This window comes from Rutidosis leptorrhynchoides, chromosome 8, assembly GCF_046630445.1.
Source record: "Rutidosis leptorrhynchoides isolate AG116_Rl617_1_P2 chromosome 8, CSIRO_AGI_Rlap_v1, whole genome shotgun sequence".
Lineage (NCBI taxonomy): Eukaryota > Viridiplantae > Streptophyta > Magnoliopsida > Asterales > Asteraceae > Rutidosis > Rutidosis leptorrhynchoides.
The window spans coordinates 143,929,035-143,939,242 of record NC_092340.1 but is presented as its reverse complement, the minus strand read 5'-3'; the positions used below and the strand labels follow the sequence as shown (position 1 = coordinate 143,939,242).

At 32.1% G+C, this 10,208-nt stretch overlaps 1 long non-coding RNA gene across 2 annotated transcripts; it reads right to left on the bottom strand.

Annotated features, from left to right (window-relative positions):
- Positions 1–3,127: 3,127 nt before the first annotated feature.
- Positions 3,128–6,664, bottom strand: LOC139862174 (uncharacterized). Of its 2 annotated transcripts, XR_011764077.1 has the most exons (6): positions 5,924–6,664; positions 5,452–5,538; positions 5,283–5,310; positions 4,513–5,032; positions 4,041–4,320; positions 3,128–3,661 (listed from the first exon to the last, which is right to left on the bottom strand). It is a non-coding gene; the product is annotated as an uncharacterized lncRNA (long non-coding RNA). The 2 variants fall into 2 exon arrangements; XR_011764076.1 differs by lacking the exon at positions 5,452–5,538.
- Positions 6,665–10,208: the final 3,544 nt, after the last annotated feature.

The window sequence follows — 10,208 nt, the reverse complement described above, 5'->3', positions numbered from 1 at the left end:
AAACCCTAATTTGTGAACCTATGAATACATAGCTCCCGAACCATAAAAACACAATCATTACTAATACGTAACACAGCATACATATTATCGTACGGACAAGCTTCATAAGATCATTCACGTAAAGACTTTTATATATGTTACAAACTATGAAACCTTCATGTCTTTGGGCCACTCAACCTCGTATGTTAGGTTGTTGGTGGACTCTCAAATCGGCCACCCTGTCGGAATCGAAAAGATACCGATGTGGGTTATCCACGACTAAGGTCGGAGGTTCGAATATTGTTAGTCCTTAAACCCTTTCATGCACTCAAGCGTAGGTTCACCTTGACCTCGTGAAAATATGTTTGATCAATAGACGTACCTCTTTTGAAAGGGGTGACTCTGCACTATTTGCGGGAGGGATATTCATGATAAGTATATCAATAACTAATTAAATTAATAAAATAGATGAGATCAATCGTAACTCGATACATATAAGAATTACATGCATAGGGTTAAAATTACACCAAGGATTTGACTCAAATATGGCCCACAAACACATTATACAATATAGATATCCAGTTACATACTGGCATTCACTTACCCAAATATTAAACACAAATTACTGATAAATGGCAATGACAACAATCTCAATTTACATATAATTTGTACTCGTGTTGTATGGTTAAACCTGCTACTCTTTCACCCCACTAACTTACATATTTCATAAAATCCTAGCTGATCCATACTCAAAGTTACCCATTTTGACCCCAACAAACCTGCCTATTTTGCCACCTCAAGGAAATCACTACTGCATGATCTATATATAACAAAAAAAAAAAAAAAGAGTAAGAACAGGGTAAATAAATTGACAAGTATGATGTACTATGAACCTGGATACATGTACATGTAGGTGAGAACTTAATTGATCTGCATGAAGAGCTTAGCGGTGGCCTGCTGACCTTTCAAAGACTTTTTTGATGAGAGACCATGGCATGATGTGTGCACCCATCAATTTCTCAACCTTTTCAAGTATCTCTTTCCTACTAAAAGATTCTTAACGTAATTTATCCATTACCCAATCCAGATATATTTTCAGGCCTAAAAAATGATGTATTAAGTTAGCAGTGAATGGTAGGAAGATACATACAAAGAAGGCAAATACCCTTATTGAGAGTTACCAAACATGATAAGAGACGTTCACGACATACTCATGTAAAATCTCAATAAATGATTTTAAATCCAATGGTCTATATCTCAAGAGCTGTTCCAAACTTATATTCTGTAGAACCAATATCATAAACACACAAATATCACACAATTTCAACACATGGAGAAAAAGGTAACTGAGGGTGCGTTTGATAAAACTGAATGATTTAGCGCTGAATGGTTCAGAATCTGAATGATTCAAAGCCTCTGAATAAAGTTTGTTCTGAATGAAAATATGCTGTTTGATAATCATTTAGAATGAATGATATAAATTGAGTAAAAGTACCTTATCAAAGCGTAACATGAATAAAATATTCAATATATTTGTTAGTTAAGAGTTCATGATATGATTTGAGGAGAAAATTACAGAAAATTTAGGCTCTTAATGGTTAAGAGAGTGTTTCATCTCTGAATGGTTCAGCACTGAATTTTGAACCATTCAGCACCATATGTCATTCAGAGGTCAGAAACAAACGCACTGAATGCTGAATGGTTCAGCATTCAGCACTGAACCATTCCATTAAGAGGCAAACAAACGCACCCTGAATGTTATAACTTATGAAATTCTTATCCACGTATGTGAGAGTGGTTTGGGAACAGGTCAAGAAAGAAACATAACATTGATACATTTGAATGACAAAACTCTACCAACATCTACGCAATATTGTAACAGGTAAATAGTTAATTTTCAATAATCACTTCAAATTATGTTAATTTGAATTCGTGTTAAGGGATTAACAAATATGATAATAATCATCATCAATTTACTAATTAAGTTAGTAGTATTGTTCCAAACCTGGATAAGGTGATTACAACCCATAGATTGATTCATCATAAACTGATTCACCTGAAGCTGATTGGTATCCCAATTTGGTTCATCAGAATCGCTAAATTAAAGTTACAGCTCCATACATGTATCAGGCTTCTAAAAATGAATCAAAAACAAATACATAGACAAATATAATCTCACCATGATATGCCAAGTACAAATATCATAAGTTTACATGACTTTCTTTTTTTAGTTCACATCATATCAATTTGAGAATATCTCGTAAACAAAGACAAACTATCTCCCGTTCACATCTTATCCATTTGACAATATCTTGTAAACAAACACAAATCAATAACCCCTTAAAAACATAAGATCAACATAGAAATACACCGTAGTCTAAATCGATGATAAGCAAACAAAATGAAAACAAAAACTGTCATAATAAGAAGAAAAAAAGTGAGGCATACAACCCAAAATTACCTTTCAGCAGCAAACTTATGAACAGTAAATCGAGCAAACACGTTATAAGAAAAGTACCATATAACAATTAACAGAGAAAACATTCAACATCATTAACAAATTAATACAACATACCAAACAAATATACATTATGTTAGGGTAAACATCAAACGAAAACCACCACTTACTACTATTAATCAGCAAAGTAAATCGTAAACCCTAAGACTAATAAAAAGCAGAAGCAACAATATTTACTTTCGCAAGACGTTCGGAGAAAAAAAAAAAAAGAAATATGTTTAGTAATTGGAGAGTAAGTCGATTATCCACTAATTGGATTGAATAACTATTAATTTTTTCCCAGGAACGATTGTAGAGAGGCGAATGAATTTTTAGGTTTGGCATGAGCGATTGAGGGAGAAATGAGAAATGTAGGGTTTATTATTTTGTATGAATGTGGTAACTGAACTGGACCCCTAATTTGATTATTTTCTCCCGTAAGATTAAGGGTAATAAGGGAAGTTCAAAGAACAAATTTTACTTATTGCTCAATAACTAGTTTATAACTCGAGCATTCGTGGATGTTTTATCATACATCATTCTAAAAATATTTTTGTAATAAGTTATTTATGCTAATGTAATAAGTAATAGTAGTGCAATATATGCGAATGATAAATATCAAGAACAATAAAAGACACACAAAGTAAATGCGTATGAATTGTGTCAACTTATAAATGAAAGATTTGCACCACGTTTGCTAGTACATAAACTTTTAATTCAATAAATACACATAAAAAACGTTAAGGGTGAGGACGGAATTGTCAACAGTAGGTTAATCTCATAACGCCTAACAAATATTCTCCCGGCCCCAACTTCTTTCACTTCTAAATTAGTAACTTTATCTTTGTGTAAAACGTCCGGAATTATCAAATCATCAGTTTCTGAACTTTCATCCCCTTTTGCAGAATCCAGACTTTCCTCATATAAAATTCTGAATCATAAGCATTTTGTTCAACCGCAACAATAGCAAGGCAATTCTCATCAGCACTCCACTTTCACAATAACTTACTATCACTTACACCATTCAAAGGTTGTTGCAACCAACTGTCTTCATTGCAAACAGTATGAAAGAAAAGCATCCCATCATTAAATGGAAAAGGATTGTGTTTCAACAACGTAGCTTTAGCAGCCTTATACATCTTCTTGTGAAGCTACTCTCTTAACTGAGCATGCAGCACCAAATCACTATAACACGGTGACAAACACAACACGAAAAAAAGCCATAAATGCATAATTCACTTGTGACAATGGTCTGTGGTAGAAAATATTAACAAATGCAACCTTTAAACCATGAGTCCATGAATCTAAGCATGAAAGAAGACCACTATAACTTTAAGATCTATTATCTCTATCTTATAAATATAAGAACTATTAAACGATTCTTTATAGTTCAGTGCATCCAATAACAAATAAAAGTCACAACTCTTTAAAACATAATTGAGAAGATACACAAGTTTTCAAGTGTTATTACCAAAACTATTGAACCGACAATGTATACCAGTAGAAAACTATCTTGTGACAATACATAAACTTTGATATCAATAAAATATGACTGAAATAATACCAGTTAAGATTGCAGTCTTCGAACTTACAGAACCACCTTGCAACCAAACACCCTCAGGCCCTCTATTTTTTTGCAATTTGCATAATGCTAAGTACATACAGAACCACCTTGCAACCAAAGAATTATTGGTAATAGTTTGTTTCGATCTTCAGTGTTATAAGAACTTTTGCAGTACCACCAATTCACCAAAACATGTTACTCCGTACCGTGCAATTAAGGTGTCAAAATGGGTAGAGAGAAGAAGGATTAAATTATTCTAGTGCATCATTCCCTTTAAACCCTAAAAAACATAAATTTCTCAAATTTAATTTAGCGAATGGACAATATGAAATCATAGAAAACTATAATTCCACAATCAACACAAACTTGAAACCATACAGATCCATAATTATAAAATCAAAACCAGATTTTAAACAAGATTTCAAATTTGATCTCTAAAATCTACACAACGAAATTCAAATCGTAAACTTACAACTTCGAGGTGAAGACTATATAGAATTTTTAGGGAAACGTAGAGGTATTAGATCAACCATTCCGAACATTTGTTGTTGTTGAATTCCAGACATATGTGAAAGCTAATAAATTGCTTCCATAGACTTTCAACGCAAATGTTCATTTCAGAATTACATTTGACTTGCAATGTTCGATGATAGTCTGAAAACCACGCCAATATATATAGTGAGTATTTATCATCCTGTTAAGAGTCCTCCACATAACAGATCAGCCTGAGGAACTAATGAAATCATTGGTAAGATGTTAAATCATTACCAGTTCATTTTGATGGCAGTTAAAAAATGCACATAGCATTTAAAGCACACGATAAGAAATTATCAAATACTAACAGTTTGAAGAATCTGAATTTGAATGCATAAAGATTTGCACAGGCCATCTAAACAATTCCCGCAGTTGATATTCACCAAAAGACATACTATATGAATTTGATATAAAAGTGGTAGCATTCACCAGGCTGCACACGACCCGATTTTCATCACCTATATAGAAATGGAGGAAAGGTTGATGAGAAATAAAGTTGCCAAATAAACATCAAATATAAATGAGTCAAAGTAGGCAGGTTGGAAAATTGTTTCAAATGGGTTGTTTTCAGTATATGTGAAAATGGGTCAGCTCAAGTTGATACGTGAAACTCTGTATTCATTGTCACAATAAGTCAACACTTCAACTAAATTTACAACATCACTTTATTACGATAATAAAATAAACCTATAAAACAAAGACACTCACTTGCACATCGTAAGCTTTCTGTTACAGTCTGCACATAAAACCAAGTCATTTAGTATTTATCCATGACAATGCGATTTATAATTTACAAAAGACTAAGGTTTTGCCCCAAATAAGGTATAAATTTAATATGCAAGAGAATAACAAACTCAAAGCAGAAAAGTAAGCATACTATCATTTTGCATGGTTATATATGATCTAACCCGTTCTTCATACTAAAACTTTGCAATGCATCTACCAGTTCCATTGTGACAATGGCCTAAATGGTCATAAAAATAAAAAGAAGAAACAGTTGCATATTAATAAGTTACAGTACATCTAGAAAACAATAATAAAAGCATACATAACAACAATAAACACGAAAAGCACAAAGAACCTAATAGAAAGTAAGCTTATTAAGAAGTCAAACACAGCATAGAGTGTTTCCATCAGCAACATCAGCAAGGATGCACACAATACGTGTATGTTTCTGTCATTTTCTATTTTCCATAACACAACAATTCACCACTACATAATAAACGATTAAAGGTACACTAATGTAAAAAAAAAAAACAGGCAAAAAACTAATAATAAAGATAACAATAACAAACAAACATTAAATAAATGACAAAACTACTTAGTTAAAAGATGTCAAAGGAACATACCCTTAGAGTTAAAACTCCTTAGTCATTACAAAAAGGAGGTTGACACATCTGCACATTGTGAATTGGTGATTCTACTAAACAGAACTGTCCATCACTGCTAACAAACAAATAATCTGAAAGTAACAAACAATCAAAGAAGAAAAACAGACACTATAAGATACATGTAACAAAACTTATGAAAAAAATTAACACGAGAAACTTGCCAACCCAGATTGCAATCCAAACGTACACCCAGAAAAAGGTAGACGGTTTCCATGTTGAACATGAAAAAAATAAGGAAAACAAACAAAAACATCAGTAAATCCTCCAAAAACTTGGAAACGAAAACACTAAACAAATAAATATGAATACAAAAATTATTCAGAAATCCTATGAATAAAAAAACTCTTAAGGATAATCAAACTAAATATAAGCAACCCTATTTGAAACAGACTGTGCAGATTCAAGCAACAATTTCATAACTTCTATTATGTATAAACCCTAACTGAAACAAATAAAAATTCTTACCCTCTATTAGGTTCTGAAATATAATATGTTAAGGCATAAAATCAAATAAAACGCCAATTCATTGAATACTGGCCGGAAAATGTAAACCTCCGGCGGTGCCTCTTGATGGCGTGTGGTGGATCAGAAACCGGCAAGACTGGTTGAGTTTTGTTCACCACATAAAATTGTGTTAAATGGCGTTCGAGGGGACTTCAAATATCAAGAGAGAAGAAAAAGGCACGAGGGAGAGACAGTTTCTTTTCTCAGTTTAATTGGAAATTCTTTTTTGTTTTTATTTATCGTAGTATAGTATAAGGGTAACTGACTTGAGGGCAGCATGGTAATAATTTATATCAACTGTCTCTACAAAAGCTAAATGATGTCATTAGCAATTTTAATGGTTGGGATTGGAAATAAAGAAAGTCATCCAAAAGGTGCTATTGTGACAAGTGTCCTTTTAACAAAAAAAATGTCATCATAATTTTTTTCTAATTAAGGATAAGAGAGATTATAGAATTAAAGGGTAATAAGGGAAGTTCAAAGAACAAATTTTACTTATTGCTCAATAATTATAGAATTAAGGAATAGATAGTTAGATGATGAGAATCAAAGAAAAAAAAATTAATGATATTTCAATTAAGTTTTTCTTTTAATGTATAGAAGTAAGTATAGATAGATATAGATATAGATACAGATATATATATCTTAATGTATAGAAGTAAGTATAGATAGATATAGATATAGATATAGATATAGATATAGATATAGATGTATTATTACTATCAATATATTACTATTATTTTTGTAAAGGAAAAACGTTGTCATCTTGTTATAATGGATGTAATAAATGGATGTAGGATTTATCATTATTATTATAATACTACCAGGCCATAGTATATGATAATGTAATAATGTTTAACAATACTTTTAATTACTCTAATGATAATAATTAGTAATAAGTCACAAACGAATAGTTTTTGTTAGAACTTTGAAACTAATAATGATGAAATTATTTATGTATATAGGTTGAATCGATTAAACCAAAAATATTACAACATAAACTATATATCTGTGTTTCGTGTTATTATCAAAACTGAGATATATGCGATATATTACGTGATTATCTGATTAACTGTTACATTGCATTTAAATAGCATGAACATTGATTATGTATATGTTTAAGTCATGTTAGTCGACGGGTAGTCATGAGCCGAAACATAACGGTCATTGGCTCATAAATATACGTTAGGATATAATAGTTGAAACGTAACGGTCGTTGGCTCACATATATAAATAAAGGCACGACTACTACACAAGTGGCCACTTGTTGTACGAAATCGATGCAGGAATTTGGCTAATCCTGATCAACACAGATCTCACTATATTTTACATCATTCTCATCTGACATGTGCACATTGTATGTGATAATTTGTACACAAGCACATGAAACCACTAAGCCTTTAGGCTTATGCATGTACATGTATATCTTAGGACAACCCTAGATGGATCGTGAAGAAGAACCGTAGGATCAGATGATATCCGGAGATATCAAGGTTTTTATTTTCAATCACTTTGTAAATTAGTTTGTAACCATGTAACGCTTCTACGTACGATGTAAAATAAATAAATTTTGCAATATCAATAAAATTATCTCTTTTATTATTATTTGAGTGTCGGATGTCAGTTATTTATTGCTAACTGACTTTAATTAACACTACCATTAGTTGGTGTTAGCACGTACACACTAGATAGTCAACTCGAATAATATAACTATAATTCACATTAACATTAAAAAAAAAAAGAAATTGAGCGAAAATGGTAAATTTTATACTCCGTAACTATTTGAGAACCTTCATCAAAAAGATGATTACCCGATAAATGTACAAACCTTATAAAATACTCGGAATTGTTCGGGTTTTCTTGAGAACAACAGTTGGAGGCAGGTTATGCAACTGTGAGAAATGATCATGTGGATAATTTATCCCCCTGAGTGATTTCAAACTCTTGTTAAAAAAAGAACCAACATATTACAACCAAGATCGAGAAAGATTAATCTAACCTATGGAGGATTACAAACCATCAGGACACAAAAAACAAAAGTGTAAACCAAGGCCAAGCTCAAAATCAAATTGCATGTTCACATCATATTTCACAAGATTCTTTAATTAATTTAATTAAATTAGAATTATAAGTATTGGTATTTTATCATTAAATATTATATATATATAGTTGCAATTATTATAGTTCTGATCTGCATATAACCTAAACATTTTGTTTAAAAGATTCTAAAAGGGTGTCAAAACTTATTATAATTAGTTCTACATACATTTTTATTTAAATCAAGCAAGTGAAGAGCGGAAGAGATGATGCTTTATACTTTATCACATGCAAGATTAACAAACTGATTTCCCTCTTGCAATATCTTATTATCATCCTAAGCTCTGACTTTATGATTTATGATTAGGACGTACGGTGATTAAAATCATTTGTGCAAAATTAATTTATTTGTATATTTAATAGGAGAAAAACTACTCTAACAAACGCATACACACATACGTAATGATGATCATGCATGTATTCTCCAATACATACTACCTGCCTTGGTTATCTAATTATTTACATACTACCTGCCTTAGTTATCTAATTATTAATTACGAAGTATTAACTATTAACTATTATTGATTAATTAACTATTATTTATATCAAGTTTCTATTGATATATTATTAATTAAACATTACATAACTAAATAAAATATTACATTGATAATTAAAAATAAATAAAACTAATTGTTTTAAACAATATAATCATCCGGGAGTGTCCAAATGCGTTCGATCAAATTGTTGCGAAGGACATAATGCGCTATTTGATCTCGCAACTCTCGTGACATTCGATCATGCATATAAACTCTTTTCGTCCATGTACGTCGCGGCAGGTTTTCTCGGTTTCGGAGATACTCATCTTCAAGGCCGCATATGTTGCGCGTGTTGTCTTCGGTTATCATGTTGTGAATTATAACACAAGTGTACATGATTCGTCGTATTTTATTGATACTAATTGGACTTGTGGGGTGCTTTAATAGTGCCCAACGACCTTGAAGTACCCCGAAAGCTTGTTCGACGTCTTTTCTCGCGGCTTCTTTAAAATCTTGTAACCTTTAAATTTTTGGCTCAATTGGACATTTAAACGACTTGACAAGTGTTGCCATTCTGGGTATATGTCATCCACCAGGTAATATCCATTATTAAATCGACGCTCGTTGACATTGAACCGGACCTTTGGAGCTCTACCATCCAATAAATCTTCGAACAAATCTGATTCATTTAGAACATTGATATCATTGTTCTAACCGGCAGGACCAAATAAAGCGTGCCAGATCCACAAATCGTACGAGGCAACCTCCTCGAGCATTATTGTTGGTTCTTCGTAATCCCCCCTAGTGTAACGACCTTGCCACGTAACCGGACAATTTTTCCAAGGCCAGTGCATGCAATCGAGACTACCTAACATCCCCGAAAAATCGTGCATCTCCAAATGTATAGCATGCAATCGACGAATATCTTCTTCAGTTGGTTTCATTAAATATTCTTGTGAAAACAGATGAACAATACATTTACAATAATTTTACAAACAATCATATGAAGTTTGTTACCCCATATGTAAATATTCATCAAATGCATCGGGTGAAATTCCATACGCCAATTGACATATGGCTGAAGTATACTTTTGATAAATATTGAAATCGAGTTGACCCATAGCATCATAGCTGATGATACGCCTATTTCCACATTAGGCACTCTT